Source organism: Nicotiana tomentosiformis, chromosome 12, assembly GCF_000390325.3.
Source record: "Nicotiana tomentosiformis chromosome 12, ASM39032v3, whole genome shotgun sequence".
Lineage (NCBI taxonomy): Eukaryota > Viridiplantae > Streptophyta > Magnoliopsida > Solanales > Solanaceae > Nicotiana > Nicotiana tomentosiformis.
Genome location: NC_090823.1, coordinates 13,288,436 through 13,310,804, shown reverse-complemented (window position 1 = coordinate 13,310,804; position 22,369 = coordinate 13,288,436).

Below are 22,369 nucleotides of genomic sequence, written 5' to 3'. Positions count from 1 at the left end.
CTAAGTACCTATAGCCTTGTGATGACATATTGGTGCACATTGAATCAATATTATGATTCGATTATACATAGCCTTAGGTTTTAACAGGCATTAATCTAGCTTGCACGAAGTTTTGCCAAATCTTGGCCGTTTTGTTGAAGTCGAACCGGAGCATTTCAAGGTGAATATTTCCCTTAGTTCGCGTCCATTTTGCGTTAGAATCAACGCCACAAAGTGTGTGACGTATTGCTTGGTAGCTTGGACTTTTGACGAACTTTCGAAGCCTTCGTGGGTTAGGACTATCAACTCCCAAAAAATGACACAAGGCTTCCCTATCCATCGGAATTTCCTTTCCTCTGACCCACGACTCGTCATTTTTCTCGTTCCAGTTGGCATATAATTCTTTTACCATACTGAGATTTGCCGGGCCCGGACATTCGAGGAGCTTATCCATCTTCTTTTCAATCAATGTAGTAAGTACATCTGGGAAGTTCCGTTCTAAAACCTTCACATTTATCCCCATTTCAGACACATATCTCCCATATGGAATAAAAGTATCATGCTGTTTGATGGAGCTATCCCGAACAAGTTCTACTCGAGGCCGTGGTGTCCTCGTAGACCCGTTAGCCTGTTGCTTTCCCTTGACTTGTCGGGAAGAGCTCTCGCCTTGCTTGCGTTTCTTTGGAGGGGGAGCAGTAGTGGAGGACTTCCCCACCCCTTTTCCTTTAGCGGTATCGTCATGAGCCATAGCAACCTACACAAAATAAACACAATGATGAGAATGAATCAAGAGATGTTGCCTAAGGTCATCGTGAGGGGCAAGATGACCCCACACTTAAAACCTAAGGCTATGTATAATCGAATCATAATATTGATTCAATGAGCACTAGTCATGAAATGGGTATTAAGTTAATTGATTATGGGTATTAAGTTAATTGATTATGGTTGGCTTGCCTGATAGTGGTGTCCGGCGCCATCATGGCCTTTTTGAATTTTGGGTCGTGACCTACATGTAATTTTTTACTGCTTCAAACAATGGCAGCTACAACAGTATTAGCTCCCTCTTCTCTTCTCATAATAACAATATTAGTTGTATTTATTCTACAAACTTCCGCTTCCACCGCCCTTTCCACCCGAAAACTACTCCGATCATCAACAAATAATAATATAAATATTACTATCAATTGTTGCTGCAATGAACATGGCAGGGATCCTCGTCCAACCTCCGAGAACACAACTTCAGAGCATACAGGTGGATCAGAAATGGCTGGATCACAAGAGGCTTTAATATTTGTTGTCCTTTTTATTCTGGTTTTTATGCTTTCTGGGCAATCCATGTTAGGGAAATCTTTCTCATGTAATTACCCATCAAGTGCTCCTTTTTTTTAATTTTTATTTTTATCAAAACTAAAGTTTTATTATACTTTGGTCTTTCTCTGTTTCTTGTTCTTTTTATCCTAATTGGTTATATATATATCTTCGGTGATCTACTTGTAAAATACATACTATCAATTTAACAAGGAATCCACATCTGCTTGTAATATTTGTGATTTAGGGAGCATTCCTCGATCTTGAGAATATAATCTTCCTGTTGCAACAAGAATTGGTTACATCACGTATATATTTTGTTTCACTAGGATTTGTTAGATTTGTTAGCTTTTTCTTATAAAGTTGTAGAAGGAAAGTAACAGCCGAAAGAATTAAAGTAGGAATTGAAGTTAAGTAAGTATATATTGAAGACTTAAAATTTATATGGAATAAAAGAAGAACATAGTTGTCACGATCCAAAATCCTAACCTGTCGTGATGGAGCCTAACACTCGTACTAGGCAAGACGACAATCACATAACGGCTAAACATTTGAATAAAACATGTTTAATAAACTCAATAACGAAAAGTCATAAATATCTGATAAACGAAACTGAAACTCTACTACAATCATCCTAGCACCTGGTGTCAACGAGTACATGAGCACTACAAAATTTCAATATAAAACAAACTCTAATACAATTGTCTGAATGGTAGAATACTATTGAAGAAAATAAAAGGAATGAGAATCAAGGTCTGCGGGCGTTATAGCAACTACCTCAAAGTCTCCGAGCAGTGTTGAAGAAAGGTTTTATTTTAAGCACTGGAACAGGTCTAACAAACTAAGCCTAATATTTATGCGAATGAATGTTGTGGGCAACATTAAGACTACTCTTCCCAAAACCGAAAGCGTGAAAGAACTTCTGGAACTTATGGAAGAATGCTCCCAAACTGTTGATAAGTCTCGTGCTGGGACACTAATGGGTACTTTAACCACCAAGTAATTTTATGGTTCGCCTACCATGCATGAGCATGTCATTTAAATGATAAAAAATATAGCAGCAAGACTTAAAACTTTGGGAATGGAAGTGGATGAGAATTTCATTGTTCAATTCATCATTAACTCATTACCATCTGAGTATGGCCCTTTTCAAATGAACTACAACACCATGAAAGACAAACGGAACGTGCATGAACTACACGGAATGCTGGTTTAAGAGGAAACAAGGCTGAAGAACCAGGGAACCCACTCCATTAACCTTGTAGGTCATCAAGGAGCTGGAAAGAAAGGAAAGAAATTTGGAAAAGTTAAACAACGAAAACATAATGCCAATGAGTCCTATTCTCAATTATTTAAGAAGGAACACAAGAATGATAAGTGTCGTTTCTGTGGAACATTTGGACACTTTTAGAAAGATTGCCTGAAATGTAAGACATGGTTCAAGAAGAAGGGTAAGCCTTGTGATTTTACATGTCCCGAATCAAATTTAACTGAAGTTTCTTATAATACTTGGTGTATTGACTCTGGTTCTACTGTTCACGTTTCAAATACGATGCAGGGATTCCTTACAACCCGGACAATAAATCAGAATGGAGGATTTGTGTATATAGGAAATAGAGTGAAGTCTCATGTTGAAGCAATCGGAACTTATATTAATCCTAGATATTGGGTGTCACTTAGACTTGTTTGACACTTTTTATGTACATTCTCTTTTAAGAAATTTAATTTCCTTGTCGAAGTTAGATAAAGCTGGATATTTTTAAATTTTGGTAATGGATGTTTCAATTTGCTTAAGCATAATCATCTTATTGGTTCTGGTATTTTCTGTGAGGGTTTATACAAATTGAATCTTGATAATCTATTTGCCGACCCTATTAACTTTTCATAACTCCAATATGACACAAGTAATTCATGCTTTGAGTCCTAAACTAATCGGACTTTAGCATTAATAGTAGCTACGCACGGACTCTCGTCACCTCGTGCATACGTAGCCCCCGCAATTAGCAACAATTATTCAATTTAATCCCTATGGGTAATTTTCCCCTCACAAGATTAGACAAGAGACTTACCTCGTCTCAAAGTCCACTTTTCGATTATCGCATCGCGTAAAATTCTCGATTCGATGCCGAAAAATCTGAAACTATCCAAAAGTTATATAAAATAATTAATATGTTCAATAATTCGAAATTCATCTATTAAATAAATTACGCTATCCAAAATGGTAAAATTTCTAAAATTCACCCCGGGCCCGCATGCTCGGATTCTGGAAATTTTCGGATGAAAATGCTACCCATAATCTCAAGAACTTGAATATATAATTTCTACCCAATTCCATAACTATTTTCGTGGTTAAAATCTCACTTTTATAAAAATCTAGGTTTTTCATCTAAATATTTGATTTCTAAGATTACTAGTTATAATCTACTTATAATATATATATATATTTAACTCAAGGTGTGTAGAATTAACTTACCTCCAAGTTGTTAGTTGAAATCTCCTCTAAAAAAGCTCCAAAATCACCCAAGAATGGAAGAAAATGGGCAAAATTGGTGAATTCCCGTTCTTTTAAGCTTTCTGCCAAACAGGTCTTTCGCACTTGCGGAAGTTGGAACGCATCTGCGGCTCCGCACCTGCAGAAAAATCCTCGCAGGTGCGAGTTCCACTTGCCTGGCCAATTCTCACATTTGCGCACACGGCTTCGCACCTGCACGTTCGCAGGTGCGCAAATCATCCGCATTTGCGGTCGATTGCCCCCTTCCCTTTTCCGCTTCTGCGCACAAAAACCCGCATCTGCAAGGTTCGCTCCTGCGAGCTACTGCCGCACCTGCGAGTGTCGCACCTACGGCTGGCCAAGCGCAGGTGCGATTCTGACAGTAGCTCGGAGCTTCAGTTTTGGTTCCCAACTTCCAACTTGGTCCGAGCCTCGTCCGGTTGACACTCGGGGCCCCCGGGACCCCGCCCGAACATACCAACAACTTTGAAATCATAAAACGGACTCGCTCGAACTCACGAAATGTGTAAAATAATATCAAATCTATGAATCACACCTCAACCCAAATTGATTCAAACTTAAGAATTTCAAGTTCTTCAATTTATTTCTAATGCGCCGAAATATACTTAAACTACTCGGAATGACATGAAATTTTGCATGCAAGTCTTAAATCACTATACAGAACTATTCCCAAACTCGGAATTCCAAATGGACTTCAATTACTCAAAAACCTACCCCAAACCAAATTTAAAGAATTTTAAACCTTCAAATAGTTGATTTTTACCATTAAGCGTCAAAACGCTCCCAGGTTATCCAAAACCCGATTCGGACATACGCCCAAGTCCAAAATCATCATACGAACCTATTGGAACCGTCAAATCCCGATTCCGGGGTCGTTTTCTCAAAATGTTGACCGAAGTCAAGGAACCAAGTGTTCCAATTTCAACCCACGCACTTCCAAATCCCGAACCAACCATTCCCGCGAGTTATAAATTAATAAAAGCATGTTCGGGGAGTTTTATTTTAGGGAATAGATTTCTAACAGTTAAAATGACCGGTTGGGTCATTACATTTTTAAACGTCAAGTCTCTCCTCAATGAACTGACCCCAAACCAAGGGTTGCTGAAAGATTGTCTTTCCAATTTCAATTTACGTGTTCTGGATCACCCAAAATTCATTACATATTTCCATTGAGCTGTCCCTTATGAACTGTTTAGCCCCTTGTACACCAAGTCCCTTTTTCATCCCCATACTCGTCTGAAGTTAACCTTCTCCTTTCTGCTGTCACTTACAATACCAAAGCAAAATTTTGTCAAAGTCCACTTTGCTGATTGATTAATCTCTTCTGCTTACTGTGGCTGGCGTCTTAAAAGAGATATGTTATATATGAGGGAAGATTAGAAAGTGTACCTCATTTTTGTAATCGCTGCGATTTTGAAGTTGTTATTTCATGGAAATACCTCCATTGTTAAGTTATTGAAGTTGTAGTTGTAGAAAACTATTAACACGATTGTGGTTGAAATTGTTGGTTGTTGGAATATCTTACCTTGTTCAGTTGTTTCTCATTCATTTTCTTATTATTTTTTAATGACTTTACAAACACTGTCTATTTTTAATTGCAGTCTGAAAACTGGCTAGTCCGTGCTATTTTCATAAGTTTTTCCTTTCTTCTTCTTTTAAATAGTTAGCGAGGATAACTTTTAGGGGTGGTTTGATTTGAAAATAAGTTATCTCGTGATCTATTATCCCGAGATTATTACCTTACCGGATAAAAATAATCCAAATTTTCGGGATAACTAATTTCGGAATTACTTATATCGTAATTTTATCCCAACCAAACATGGGATAAACTTATCTCAAATTTAATATCGGGATTAAGTATCCCTTATCCGTCGTATCAAACGAGCCCTTATAAACAATAACAACTCCGTACTATACCTCATCTTAAATAAGTAAGGATAATTATGTGAATACACAAAGTTATACTTGACGGAATGAAGTAGCATAGACATTGAAGATTAATATAGCTAATGGAAACTTTGTTTGAAATTGAAGCATAATAATAATAATAGTTATTGTTGTGGTTAACAAGTCGATGCCAAAATATATAGTTAAAAATATTTAAATATGTAAGAAAAACTATCAAAGAATAAACTATTTGATTCTGCAACTACTATTAACAAATTTATCGTATCACTAATTAAAATGTTAAATTACTGATATGAGCTAAAAGGTATTTGGTCCAGTTTGAATTTAGTGATTGAAGTTCGTAGGTTTGTGGTATTAAGATTACCATATTAGTACTAATTGGGTTCAGCTCTGCTCCAGTGAGCTTTTCTCCGGTAAATATCAATGGTTGTTTAGATTATCGACATGTGTCCTTTTTCATTCTAAAGGTTAAGATTTGTTCAGAGTTAGTCAACATTAATGGCAATAACTGAAAGATAAAATAAAAATTCCAGCAGTTATACTATTTTCTCTCATACCAGGAAAGACTTCCAAAGTGAGTCTTCTTCCTTTTCATTTACAATAATATAACTATCATTTCTTGTTTTTGAGCTTAAATTTGGATTTGAATATAAAGGTGATAAAAATATAGTTGATTTTTATAGCAGATATGCAAGAAGAAATAATTTTAATTTTGTCTTGTAATACTGGTTCTATATATACCTTTGAGCTCACTTTTCGATGTAACAATTACGTGTCACACATTATTGTTATAATAAAATCCTCGATAAAAGTCAGACAGAAAAGGGGGAAAAATTAAAAAGATTGTTGTTTAAAGAAACAGAAAATAATCATGTTCTAGTATGTTTAACAATTGATAAAGACATTCAAATGAGAATAAATTGGCGGGTTTCCGATGCTGCTCAGTAACTAAAAGTAGATTTTTTAAAATATCTTTTCCAATTATTGTCATTAATACTCTAAACAAATCTTAACCTTAGAAATTGTGAAGGACACGCTGGAGCATAGCCAAAACCGTACTACTTTTAATGCCTTTAGGGAATAGGAAGCCGAAGCCGAAATTGGAAGGAAAACGAAGAGAACAAGTCCTAATCCAACACAAACAATAAAAAATAAAGAAGGAAGCCTATTGTTGTCTCCTCTATATAATACGATTCTAATGAACTGCAAAGCTACATGTAATTTTTTACTGCTTCAAACAATGGCAGCTACAACAGTATTAGCTCCCTCTTCTCTTCTCATAATAACAATATTAGTTGTATTTATTCTACAAACTTCCGCTTCCACCGCCCTTTCCACCCGAAAACTACTCCGATCATCAACAAATAATAATATAAATATTACTATCAATTGTTGCTGCAATGAACATGACAGGGATCCTCGTCCAACCTCCGAGAACACAACTTCAGAGCATACAAGTGGATTAGAAATGGCTGGATCACAAGAGGCTTTAATATTTGTTGTCCTTTTTATTCTGGTTTTTGCGTTTTTATGCTTTCTGGTCAATCCATGTTAGGGAAATCTTTCTCATGCAATTACCCATCAAGTGCTCCTTTTTTTAATTTTTTTTTTAAAATCAAAACTAAAGTTTTATTATACTTTGGTCTTTCTCTGTTTCTTGTTCTTTTTATCCTAATTGGTTATATATCTTCGGTCATCTACTTGTAAAATGCATACTATCAATTTAACAAGGAATCCACATCTACTTGTAATATTTGTGATTTAGGGAGCATTCCTCGATCTTGAGAATATAATCTTCCTGTTGCAACAAGAATTGGTTACATCACGTATATATTTTGTTTCACTAGGATTTGTTAGCTTTTTCTTATAAAGTTGTAGAAGGAAAGTAACAGCCGAAAGAATTAAAGTAGGAATTGAAGTTTCGCCTACTTATAACTCTTTTTAGGTTATTCTTTGTAGTGATGTATAACCAATTATAGTTTATAATTTTTTTATTTTAGTAAAAATAATTTAATCGACAGGGAATAAATAGAAAACTACAAATAAAGTTTCGTGAACATAGAACTCCTTCTAAGTTTTTCTTCTAATGTGATCCATTAGTACTCTTTTAATGTGAATATTTCAAAGGGTATTTACAATCCAACTTCCAACAAACATCCTTAAAGAATTAAAGGCTAAAAATATCCTTACAACTTAAAGTGTACACGTACATTTGAAATGTACTAATTAAGATTATGTTGTAATTTTAAATCTAAAAATATTGAAGTTAGTATATATCTGCCACTAAGTATACAAAAGTATTTTTTTTTACAGATATCTATAATTATTTATGAGTAAAACAAATATCTGTAGATAAGTTATAACTGACAGGACTATATTTTAAACTATAATTTGCATTTATAATAAATAATATAATGTTTTTTAAATTTTTGTTGTAAACATATACATATTAAAGCACAAACCAAATTTGATAGGTGAAACATAGACAAGATATTAAAATTTATGTATCAAAATAAATAGTAATTAATTGCCATATTTCTTATAAGAAATTTAAGGTAATTATAAGTTTTTATTCTATAAACTTAAGTAGTGCAAGCATGTCGATCGTCTTTTTTACCCTTTTCAAATAGAGTTCACACTAGACAAATAGTCATTTAATTATTTCTTAATATTTAATACTTTGAAGTTTTTAACTTTAGTTATTAAATTTTTCTTTATTTGAAGGACTACACAGTAAATCTTAATATTTAGGACATCAAAATCAATTAAGTTTACCTTATACAATTCAAATAATTTCATTATAAACTTTGTTCCTTATGATCTACGTACATAGAAATTAGCAGTGTATGTTTATAAGAAGCATTTTAAAGCTCCATTCAATTTAGTATACTTTTTCACAAAATTATTTAAACTATTATATACATCAGTTTATATAATTATTTATTTTAAAATATACTTATGTGATTAAGTATAGTTTATGTTTTTTGCTACCTATAACATTAACCCATTCTAACTATTTTAAAGCCGTGAGTACTATGAAAAATATAAAACCCAAGTTTTAAAATAATACGGGACAACTATATGGAAAAATAATAAAAAACATCAATATACAGCTCACTCAAAATTATAACTTAGTTATTTATTTAATATTTGAAATAATTAAATTAACTAAATTTTAGTTATTAAATAAATCATTATTTGAATTATGTGTGAAATCCTAATATTTAAAATTTATCAATCAAGATTTTACCTAAAATAAATTATTTACTTATTTGAAGTGTGTACCATAACTGTAATACATTTTATGTTAATTCTTTTTAATATTTAGAGTTTTGAAATAAACTAAAATTTATTTAATAAACTTTTGTATAATATTCGAAACTACACTCAATAATTATTTCGACTGCAAACATCATCTATTCAAAATGTGTAGTATTTATCAATAATTAGAAAACACTTTAGTATAATTCAAAGACATTATTTAATACTACTTATGTTTTAAAAAAAAGTTATTTACTTATAGACAAGGGAAACACGCGCAAAACGCGTAACCTAAGACTAATCTATATCTATCTATCTATCTATCTATCTATCTATCTAGCTAGCTAGCTATTTCTCTATACTATATTAAAATCACGAAACTCCTTAACGAAATGTCATTCGTCTTTTTTACCCTTTAAAATAGGTTTCACATTAGATAAAAGTGTAATTTTACTGTTTCTCTATTATTCAAGACTAAATATTTAGTTATTTTCCTAAATTTAGGAGTTCTTTTCATTCTTTTTCCTAGAATAATAATTAGGAATTTGAATTCAACTATAATTCATTCAAAACGTGTAAGAAGGAAACCGTATATATCTTTGCTTAGAGAATATTTTGAAAACTTTGTTGCAGCTTATCAAACTGAAATAAATAAATAAATTACACACTTAATTCCTCTTCCTTTTTGGAACCAAACTGTACGCCTTAGGATTCTTATATTTTGCGCGTGTACACCAACTTGAGAATATAATTCAACCGGTCGTTCAATTTTCTCAAATTGTCCTCCAAATGTTTAGCAATTTATAATTTAAATAAAAATAAATATACGAAGTGCAGTTATAATTGTCTAATATAAATATACTTACGAAGAATAAAAAGTGATCTACATGCTAAAACATCTAACACAAATTAAAAAAAAGGTTATTTCTTCTAATATGTCCAAGCTTTGATAGACAAATTTACTTGATACAGGTTACGTAAATAACAGGCATCCCATAAAATTAATCGAGATATGCACAAACTCACTTTGACACTTACACAAAAGTAAAAAAAAAAATCCTAAAATTCCTATCATAAAAAAAAATGGGAAAACAACTTTTTCAAGAAGGAATCAAAGATTCTTCAATTGCTAAAATTCTAAACTAAATAAAAGAGAAAAGATAACTTTTCAAGAAGCAGTGAAAGTTGTTTACACCTCCAAATTTTCTTTAAACATCAAATCCTCCCCTCAACTTTAACAATAGACATTATATTTATTAATTTATTGTTTAAACTTTTTATTTTATGCACAAAACATAGTTTTTAATTTATCACTAATTGAGAACGGGATATATGCGCATCTGCGCTTACTCTAACACAAGTAATTAAAAAAAAACTCTAAGAACAAATATTCGACAAGGAAGAAAAGTGGGAAATTTAAACGACCTTCTCAATTTTCTCGGCTAGAAATTCATTTATTAAACTTAACTTTTGACTAATCGATTAATGAATCTTTGGTAAAAAATTGCTCCACTTAGCATTTAAATCAAATCAATAGATGCACGATGAGAGGTGGACCCCAGACTTGAAGTCCATGTTTGCATTCAATCAAAAATTGCTTTATATATATATATGGAATTATTACTAATATAACACTATTTTCTAAAAATATATACATATATACATAAAATTTTTGTTGAACTTTACATGTGCCGGCTATCCCTTTCTTTATAATATAGGTCTACCTCTGTGCATGATAAGTTGATGTAAACACCAAGTAGGAATAAGTTTTTAGATGAATCTTTTCTCTTACTTAAAGATGATGGGATAATACATATTGGGAAGATTATTTTTAGCACTAAAACCAGAAAAAAGAAATAAGAAGAGAAGATATAAGGACTTTGGTTTCTTAATAACTCTGCCGACACTCCCTTCAGATCCTTTTTCTTTTTCCTGCCCACTAATATCAAAATTTTTAAGTATTTGATTCCATTGCATCGCATATATGATTTTTCTTGTTTCTTTTTCCATTCTACTTTTCTGTTGAAAGGTTTATGCATCCTTCATATGAAACTTTTTCACATGGTCTCAAGTCTGAACATTTTGTGCGACTGCTAGCAGATGCCTCTTGTATACTATATGTATAATAAATGGATATGTGTTGAGGTTGTAACAGACTCATTCTTATATATGCAGGAAATATTTGTTGTCTATTCATCGTATTCCATTAAAATCATTCAAGATATAGGATATGAGCTGGTTTCTCAGTTATAAAAGAAAAAAAAAGAAACTTACACTAGAAGCTGCAATGCTTCAGCAATTTCTCCAACTTCGAATTCGATTCGTTGACCTTCCGAAATCAACCCGAGGCCATTGGGACCTCAACCAAATATACCAACAAGTCCTAAAAAACCATACGGAGTTAGTCGAGTCCTCAAATCACATCAAACAACAACAAAAAGATGAGTCACGTTACAATTCAAACTTAATGAACTTTGAAACATCAAACTTCTACAACCGATGCCGAAACCTATCAAATCACGTTCGATTGACCTCAAATTTTGCACACAAATCATAATTGACATTACGGACCTACTCCAACTTCCGGAATCAGAATCCGACCCCGATATCAAAAAGTTCACTTTCGGTCAAATTTCCCAAAAATTCAACTTTCGCCATTTCAAGCCTAAATCAGCTACGGACCGCCAATTTACAATCCGTACACGCTCGTAAGTCCAAATCACCCAACAGAGCTAACATAATTGATGAAAATACATTCTGTAGCCGTCTTCACACAGTTCCAACTATGGTAAAAATCCTAGAACTTATGCTTCTGTTTTAGGGACTAAGTGTCCCAAATCACTCCGAAACCAAAAACAAAACCTCCCGGCAAGTCACATAAGCAGAAAAAGATACGGGGAAAGCAGTAATTAGGGGATCGGGGCTAATGCTCTCAAAATGATCGGCCGGGTCTTTACATCCCCCCTCTTAAAACAATCGTTCGCCCTCGAACAAGCATACAAACATACCTGAAGTGGTGAAAAGATGAGGATAACGGCTGCGCATATCATGCTCGGTCTCCCAAGTTACCTCCTTGAACGACTGGCCCCTCCACTAAACTTTCACATAAGCAATGTTCTTTGACCTCAGCTTTCGAACCTGCTTGTCCAAAATAGCCACCGGCTCCTCAACATAAGATAAATCCTTATCCAACTGGACTGAGATGAAATCCAACACATGAGATGGATCTCTATGATACTTCCGAAACATAGAAACATGAAATACCGGATGGACTCCTGCCAGGCTGGGAGGCAAGACAAGCTCATAAGCAACCTCCCCAACATGCCATAACACCTCGAACGGGCCAATAAACCTTGGGCTAAGCTTGACCTTCTTCCCGAATCGCATAAAACCCTTCATTGGTGACACCCGGAGCATGACCCATTCTCCGGCCATGAATGCAACATCGCCAACCTTCTGATCCGCATAAATCTTCTGTCTGGACTGAGCTGTGCGAAGTCGATCCTGAATCACCTTAACCTTCTCCAAAGCATCCTGAACTAAGTCTATACCCAATAACCTAGCCTCGCCCGGCTCGAACCAACCCACTGGAGACCGACATCGCCTACCATACAGAGCCTCATACGGTTCCATGTGAATGCTCTACTGATAATTGTTGTTGTGGGAAAACTCCGCAAGTGGCAAGAACGGATCCCAAGAACATCCTGTGTGGGGTTCCTGGCAGGGGTCGCTCCTTGTTTGAGAAAATGCTTCTTGGATATCCCAAGAGAACCAACTTGTGGAGTGTTTATCTTGATCAACTACCGTCTTAAATTGAACTTTGATACGAATACATAGATATATATGTATATCATATTTTAACTTCAATACCACACAAGATGGGGTTGATTTGTGTGGTGTCCAATATTTTGCCTAAACTGATTATGGAAGAACCTGGTTCTTCTATGTGTTCCTTAACCTACTATTTAATAAATAGTAAATGCGGAAAGTATAAAAATATTTTACGTGAAAAACACTTGGCTCAAAAGGTAAAAAAACCACGACCTACTTCCCAGTAGGATTTTTCTAAACTCTCCACTAAATCACTGAGCCAAAAACTGCATTTACAAAAACGCTTTTGTAAACCTAGGACTAACTCTAATCCCTTGTAGCAAACAACCTCTAACTGTTGCGACAACTTCAAGTTAGCTCTAATCAATTATGCAACCATTTCGATCAGAAGATATCAATTATACCGAGTTAAGTTTATCTCCTTCACGTGTATCCCACCTGCTATAATGTGCTCGTGTCTATGCACACAAGGGATGGACCTGGTTAATGCCTGAGCTTCCTTTGTCAATATTCAAAACTAACCTTCACTTGGGCTAACAAATTCCCCATTTTTGATGACGACAACCTCATATTTCAACTTAGCCAAACACAATGTTAGAATATTTTTCACTTATCATCAAGGACCAGGTTCATTAGGTTATAAACATCACTGTTCAAAGCTAAACATCACTGTTTAAAGCACAACCTTTTCCCCCCTTTTGGCATTATCAAAAAGTTACATAAAAATATGAGATACCCAGATTTTAAAACTTACTCATGGCCAATGGGGCTACTTCAATTGCAATCATGGAGTAATCATTATAGATCAAGCTAAGAATTTAAATATCAAAGAAATATAAACAAACAGTTAGAGCAAAAACCAGCGAATTTCATTGATACTTGATACGATTCTTCCACAAAGCATAAAAAGAAATAAAAATACTGAAAACATGAGAAAACAATAACATCCCAAACTGGGTCACTAGAGGATCTACACTAGGATAGGAGCTTAAGGTTGGGAAGAACTAGATGCTTGGTTTTTGGCTTGGAGGAGTTTCATCATATATTGAAGAATGCCATCATTCTTCTCCTTTTCTCTTGCTAGCTCAGTTCCGAGAGCATCTCTCTCAGTCTCCACCTCAGCCAACCTTTTTTTTAGCCTTTCAATCTCAGCATCCTTTGACCACTCTCATGCACCAAGGCTCTGACCTTGCTATTCACTGGTACCTTCTTGGAAGAACCAGGTCCATTAGGAGTGGCATGGACTTCATAGCCACAAGCAATCAGAGTATTTGCCCCAAAATGATCTTTGCTTGTAGCCAGCTCCCACCTTTCCATAGGCACCTTGAAATGTGCAAGCACAACTGTGAGAATGAAGCCATAGGGAATGGCATGAGTCTTGGAACCATTTATAACCATATGAAGGAGCTGGATTATAAATGCAGGCCAGTTGATTTGCCTCCCACTATCCAAACACTCCATCAGAACCAAATCCATGAAGTGTGCAATGTGCCTCTTTTCCTTCGTAGGCAGAACACACTTATTGGCGAATTCGAACAACACCTTGTGAGATGGCTTCATCTCACTCTTGTACACAACCTTGGGCTCAAGTTCCTCCTCATTGTCACTGAATTTTATGTTAATGGACATGGCAGTAGGAAGGTTTTCTAGGCTTGGCTGTTTAAGCTTTGTGTAGTCATTGTACCCCTCAACAGGTACACATAGAATTTCACCCAACTCCTTCACATTGAAAGAGATTTGCACCCATTTCACCAAGCTGGTAACCCGTCCATCCTTCACTTCAGCATTTTCCATAAACTCAACAATTTCACTCATGGACAATCTGCCATCCATCTGAAAGACCATGTCCTTCCAGCCCAGCAATTCAAATTTCTCCAAAAGCAGCACCATTCCTTCCTCCTCCAAATCCCCCAAACCAACCAACCCGATATGATATAATACACTTGTAAGGCACAAGAGAAGCAGAAATAGGGGAAACAGGGCTATAACTCTCGAAATGACCGGTCGGGTCATTATATCCTCCCTCTCTTAAACAAACATTCGCCTTCAAACGGGTCTATAAACATACTCAGAGTCTCAAATAGGTATGGATATCTGCTTCGTATCTCCCGCTCGGTCTCCCAAGTGGCCTCCTCCACCGGCCGACCTCTCCACTGCACCTTCACTGAAGCTATATCCTTTGACCTCAACTTCCGAACCTACCGATACAAAATGGCCACCGACTCCACATCATAGGTCATATCACTATCCAGCTGAACCGTGCTGAAGTCCAAAACATGGGACGGATCGCCAATATACTTCCGGAACATAGAAACATGGAATACTGGATGCACACTCGACAAGCTAGGTGGCAAGGAAAGCTTATAATCCACCTCCCCTATCCTCTGAAGCACCTCAAAAGGCCCAATGAACCAGGGGCTCAACTTTTCCCTCTTCCCAAACCTCATTACACTCTTCATGGGTGATACCTTCAGCAAAACTTTCTCCCCGACCATGAAAGACACATCATAGACCTTCCTGTACGCATAGCTCTTCTGCCTAGACTGCACCGTGGAAGCCGCTCCTGAATCAATTTCACCTTGTCTAATGGGTTGGTTTGATTCAGGAGCGGCTCCTGAATCAAACTAACCCACTGGAAGCCGCTCCTGAATACAACTCACCCGGCTCAAACCAACCCACTAGAGATCTACATCGCCTCCCATATAAAGCCTCATACAGATCCATCTGAATACTCGGCTGATAACTGTTGTTATATTCAAACTCTGCGAGCGGCAGAAACTGGTCCCATGAACCCCCAAAATCAATGACACAAGCGCGTAACATGTTCTTCAATATCTGGATAGTGCGCTCGGACTGCCCGTCCGTCTGAGGGTGAAAGGTTATGCTCAACTCAACCTGAGTGCCCAACTCTCGATGCACGACCCTCCAAAACTGCGATGTAAACTGAGTACCCCTATCTGAGATGATGGAAACCGGGACACCATGCAAGCGAACAATCTCTCGGATATAAATCTCAACCAACCGCTCTAAAGAGTAAGTAGTACCAAATGAAGTGCGCAGAATTGGTCAACCGATCCACAATCACCCAAATAGCATCGAACTTCCTCGAAGTCCGTGGGAGCCCAACTATGAAGTCCATGGTGATCGGCTCCCACTTCCACTCTGGGATCTCTAGCCTCTGAAGCAAACCCCCCGGCCTCTGATACTCATACTTAACCTGATGACAGTTGAGACACCGAGCCATAAACCCAACTATGTTCTTCTTCATCCACCTCCACCAATAGTGCTGTCTCAAATCCTGGTACATCTTCGCGGCACCTGGATAAATGGAATACCGTGAGCTGTGGGCCTCCTCAAGAATCAACTCCCGAAGTCCATCCATATTGGGCACACATATCCGTCCCTGCATCCTCAACACGCCATCATCATCAATAGTCACATCTCTATCATCACCTCGCTGAACTGTCACGCCCCGAACCTAGGAGCGAGACAAGCACCCGGTGCCTCACCTAACCTGGCGTACCAAATTGCGACTAAGGGACTCTGAACACATAATGTCATACTTTGGCCATGGGGCCACCTTGCAAGACAATTTGCGAAACAAAATATAAAATTGAATGGAAACTAGCGCTAACTAAACATCAATATAAAGCTAGGCTGAAAAGGCCGTCATAGCTACTACAGCTGACAAACCACCAAATTATACATACCAGGCCTACAAACCCAACATACTGCACTAAACAACAGGATATGTCTACAAGCCTCTACTGATAGATATATTGTGATCGGAACAGGGCCCTGACCTACCCATATTATATATATAAATACATACATAAGATGCACACAAAAACCTAGACCCGATAACTCTGAAGGTTGTGGAGCTTACCGATCAGGCTAAACTCTGGAAACACCTACTGAGGAGGTCTACTCGTCTGTCTATCTGAACCTGCATGCATGAAATGCAACGTCCCCGGAAAAGGGACGTCAGTACGAAATAATGTACCGAGTATGTAAGGTAATAACATAACTGAAAATCGAAACTGAACTGATAATATAATAACTGGAAGTAACTGGGAGTCAAAGATGATCTGGAGATATACTTACCTGCTGATACTGACTCAACTCCTTCAATATAGTAAGTAAAATAATTGTACGGCCTTATAAGGCTCGGTATATATAACTGCTCTGCCATAGTAGGCTCGCTCATAGGCGCTCGGCCATACTAGGCTATGTATCTCGACCATGCTGGGCTCGCTCATAGGCGCTCGGCCACAGTAGGCTCGGTATATAACTTTCCATCTGATCAGAGGTTGCCCAATAGGGGCCTGCCCATCGATTATAGCTCGATGGTAATGAAAATACTATAATACTGTATATATAGGCTTGCTGCTCTCTTGACTGGAAGAAGACAATAATAAAATTGAATATAGAGTCTTGATAAGGAATAATATTGTAACTTATGAGACTAGAATAGTGTGAATAAATTCATGAATATGAACTTCTCTTTTTGTCTCATTACTAACACATGTAGCTACGAGATCATGCCAAAATGAAGGAAGGCTTAGCCTTAACATACCTTATCACAATCTTTCCAATCACACTCACCTCTTCGCACCTTAATCTACAAGAATGATAATAATACTATCGTTAAGTTACGAAAGGTACAACTATCGCACAACGAACGACAAACTTATTTTGTATTAAAACGGGCAGCATCTCCCCTATAATCCTTACTTCCTCCAAATTCAAGATAACACCAACAATACAAAAACAGAACAATAACAATATATATACATCATTTTCCAGCCCTATATACACCATCAAATACTACAAAACAGCCCAACACACCCCAATCTCTTCGTACACAAAACGACTACCGTAGTAGTGTCAAACGACCCGAAAATGTTATGACGAATGACCAGCCAACCACCCTAAATTTATATGGTGTTTATAAACCTCCTTCCTCCTCCAAAACTCCAAAAAACATTAGTAAAACACGCAGCCCAACAGCAACACAAAACAGTCCACAAAACAGTCCGCTACAAGTGAATAACTCAAACTCACGGCTTCCGATCACCGTCCCGTGAGTTCTTACAAGTATAGAACGACTTACCATGAATTTACAGAAGAAAAATTGGATGAAAGAGAGCAGTAAACTCACCTTATTTGTTGGATAACTCAGCTCTTATCTTGGTTCTTCAAACTCTAGGTTTTACCTCCAATTGGAACTTGAAAGGGAGAGAAAATCAATTAGGGTTTGTGGAAAATTTTTTGGGAGGATTCTTTGCAGAGCTTATGTCTGGTTATTATGCTCTATTTTAAGTCTAATATATGAAGAAAATAGGCCCTTAAAAGGCCTCTTTGGACGACCCTAAATGGCCCATTTTTGGGCTTTCATTTAAGCAAGTAGGTGACACACCTACTTGTCACCTAGCAGCTTGTGCAGTATCCCACAAATGCCCATATCTTTCTACTCCAATGTCGTATTGACAAACGGTTTAATGCGTTGGAAAATAAACTCATAGATCTTTAATTTGATGGGTGGAACACCCCATAAATCTAAGTATATTGGGAGAAAATCGCAGTTATATTTGACCCAAAGTTTCAGTAAAACTTATGAATATAACTTGTGATGACTTTCATCGACTTTTGTGCCACAACTCGCTTGACTTCAAAACATAACACACGGATGTCATACGACTAATATAAATCATAACATAATCTCCTTATCATATTAATCACCCTAGTCTCACCCCAAAGGTACATGTTATAACATTTCCAACTTGTCGACTTTCGACGAAACATTGTTTTATTTAATTGCTTTAGCTTTTGAACTGTCCAACCCTCTTTGTACTTGTTGTTCATGATCTTCAATATTTGTAACCTCAGAGGTAACATGATTAACTTACTTTATATACTTTTAAATATTATCTCATTTTTGGTCCTACATTAGTTTGCTTACGACGCATTTTTACGTACGAAAATATAGGGTGTAACATCACTCCCCCCTTGGGAACATTCGTCCTCGAATGTTTACTCTTAGAGACTTTGGAAAATTTTGCCAAAGTATCCTTCGTACACTAGGTTAAAACCAACCTGCACGTAGCCAGAAACATACTATGCATGCCACATATGGCCAATCTTTATAAATAGCAGCAATTTGCCTCACCGACCGTAAATCATAAATATTGAAAGTGAAAAATAAAAGCTTACCTGATGACCTGCTAGCCTACATAGAGCTATGTTGTAGCGTCCCATCTCGAACCATATCTTCAGTTTGAAATAGGTGGGGGTATTTAGACTTCATTTCTTCCTCCGATTCCCACGTCATCTCTTCTACATTCTTGCTCCTCCATAAAACCTTTACGGAAGCTACCTCCTTATTTCGTAGATTGCGGATTTGTCGGTCTAGGATGGCAACTGGAATTTCCTCGTATGACAAGTCCTCTGTAATCTGTACATCATCCGTGGGCACCACTCGGGTAGGATCGCCAATGCACTTCCGTAGCATAGATACGTGAAAAACCGAATGGACAGACTCCAATTCTGAGGGCAACTCTAACTCATAAGCTACTTGGCCCACTCTCCGAATGATCCTATAAGGCCCAATATACCGTGGGCTAAGCTTGCCTTTCTTGCCAAACCTCATCACGCCCTTCATAGGTGATACCTTTAAGAATACCCAGTCATTAATCCTGAACTCTAAGTCTCGTCGCCGCACGTCAGAATATGACTTCTGATGACTCTGAGCTGTCAACAGTCGCTCCCGGATAAGCTTTACTTTCTCTATGGCTTGCTGAACCAGGTCTGGCCCATGTAACCCAGATTCTCCAACATCAAACCACCCTATATAAGATCTGCACTTACGCCCATACAAAGCCTCGTACGGAGCCATCTGGATACTGGAGTGGTAACTGTTATTATATGCAAACTCGATAAGAGGTAGATGTTCATCCCAACTTCTTTTAAAATCAAACACACATACTCGTAACATATCCTCGAGCGTCTGAATTGTGCGCTCAGCTTGTCCATTAGTCTGTGGATGAAAAGCTGTGCTGAGATTCACCTGAGTCCCTAGACCTCTCTGAAATGACCTCCAAAAATATGCTGTAAACTGAGCCCCACGGTAAGATATAATAGAAACCGGTACTCCGTGTAGCCGCACTATCTCCTTAATATATAACTTTGCATAATCTTCTGTTGTATATGTAGATCTGACCGGTAGGAAGTGAGCTGATTTTGTGAGCCTATCGACTATCACCCATATGGAATTGAACTTACGATTAGAACGAGGTAAACCCATGATAAAGTCCATGTTTATCGCCTCCCATTTCCATGTCGGGATCTCTATAGTCTGCATTAGCCCTCCGGGCTTCTGGTGCTCTACCTTCACTTGCTGGCAACTAGTACATTGGGCGACAAACTCAGCAATGTTCTTCTTCATATCGTTCCACCAGTACACATCCTTAATGTCATGATACATCTTCGTCGATCCAGCATGGATGGAATACCATGAATAATGTGCCTCTGACATAATCCTGTCTCGTAGCCCTGCTACATCTGGAACACACAAACGACCCCTATATCTGAGAACCCCATCTCCCTTTAGCTCTAACAGTGGCTTCTTCTGCTGCGGAACTCGCTCTCTCAGCTCGACCAACTCTGGGTCCTCGTACTGCCTTTCCTTGACTTCCGCTATGAGGGATGATTTTGTAGTGTTTTGGAGTACAACTCCACCATCCTCAGAATCTACTAACCGAACCCCCAACAAAGACAATTGATGAATCTCTCTAGCTAATTGTCTTTTCTTGGGCTCTACATGTGCTAAGCTACCCATAGATCGGCGACTTAAGGCATCTGCTACAACATTAGCTTTCCCTGGATGGTAGAGAATGTTAACATCGTAATCTTTCAATAACTCAAGCCATCGCCTCTGTCGCAAATTCAACTCTTTCTGCTTGAAGATATATTGTAGGCTTTTATGATCAGTAAATACATCAACATGAACACCATATAAATAATGCCGCCATATCTTAAGTGCATGGACAACCGCAGCTAACTCGAGGTCGTGGGTCGGATAATTCCTCTCGTGCTTCCTCAACTGCCTTGAAGCATACGCAATTACCTTCCCATGTTGCATCAGGACACATCCTAACCCGACACCTGATGCATCACAATACACGGCATAACCCTCTAGACCCTCTGGAAGTGTTAGAACTGGAGCTGAGGTCAACCTGTTCTTAAGCTCTTGGAAACTCCGCTCGCAAGCCTCTGTCCATTGAAACTTAGTTTCTTTCTGTGTCAACTTCGTCAATGGTGCCGAAAGGGAAGAAAAACCCTCTACGAACCTCCGATAGTATCCTGCTAAGCCTAGAAAGCTACGAACCTCTGTCGGAATGGTAGGTCTAGGCCAAGATTTCACGGCCTCAATCTTCTGAGTGTCCACCTTTATCCCTTCATCTGATACAATATGCCCCAAGAATGCTATAGACTTCAATCAGAACTCACATTTAGAAAACTTAGCATACAACTTACGATCACGGAGGGTTTGGAGTACCGCTCGCAGGTGGTCCACATGCTCATCCTCTGAACGGGAATAAACCAGAATATCATCAATAAATACTATCACGAACAGATCTAAAAATGGCCGGAATAGGCTATTCATCAAGTCCATAAATACAGCGGGTGCATTAGTCAACCCGAAGGACATGACAAGGAACTCAAAGTGGCCATATTGGGTCCTGAAGGAAGTCTTCGGAATATCTTTTTCCCAAACTCTGACTTGGTGGTACCCCGACCTCAAATCTATCTTTGAAAAGCATCTAGCCCCTGCAACTGATCAAACAAGTCATCGATCCTTGGAAGTGGATACTTATTCTTAATAGTTACCTTGTTCAACTGCCTATAATCGATACACATCCTCAGCGAGCCGTCTTTCTTTCGCACAAATAGTACTGGTGCACCCCAAGGTGAGGTACTGGGCCTGATGTAACCTTTCTTCAGCAAATCTTTTAACTGCTCCTTCAACTCCTTCAATTTGCCAGGTGCCATTCTATACGGAGGGACGGATATTGGTTGAGTTCCTGGAAGCAAATCGATGCTAAAATCAATCTCTCGCTCTGGAAGAATACCTGGAAGCTCATCTGGAAACACATCTGCATACTCTTTGACTACGGGAATAGACTAAAGTGTAGGTATCTCAGCATCTGCATCTCTAACTCGCACAATATGATAAATGCACCCTTTTGCGATCATTTTCCTCGCCTTCAGATAGGAAATAAACCTACCTCTGGGTGTTGGTGTATTACCTACCCATTCAAGGACTGGCTCACCCGGAAAATGAAATCTGGCTGCCTTTGCTCGGCAATCAACTGTGGCATAGCAAGCTGCCAACCAGTCCATGCCCATGATAGCATCAAAATCCATCATCTCTAGCTCAACTAGGTCAGCTGAGGTCTGACGACTACAAATTGTCACCGTACAACCTCGGTAAACCCGTCTAGCAATAATCGATTCTCCGACCAGTGTAGATACCGCAAAAGGATCACTTAGTATTTCAAGCACTATACC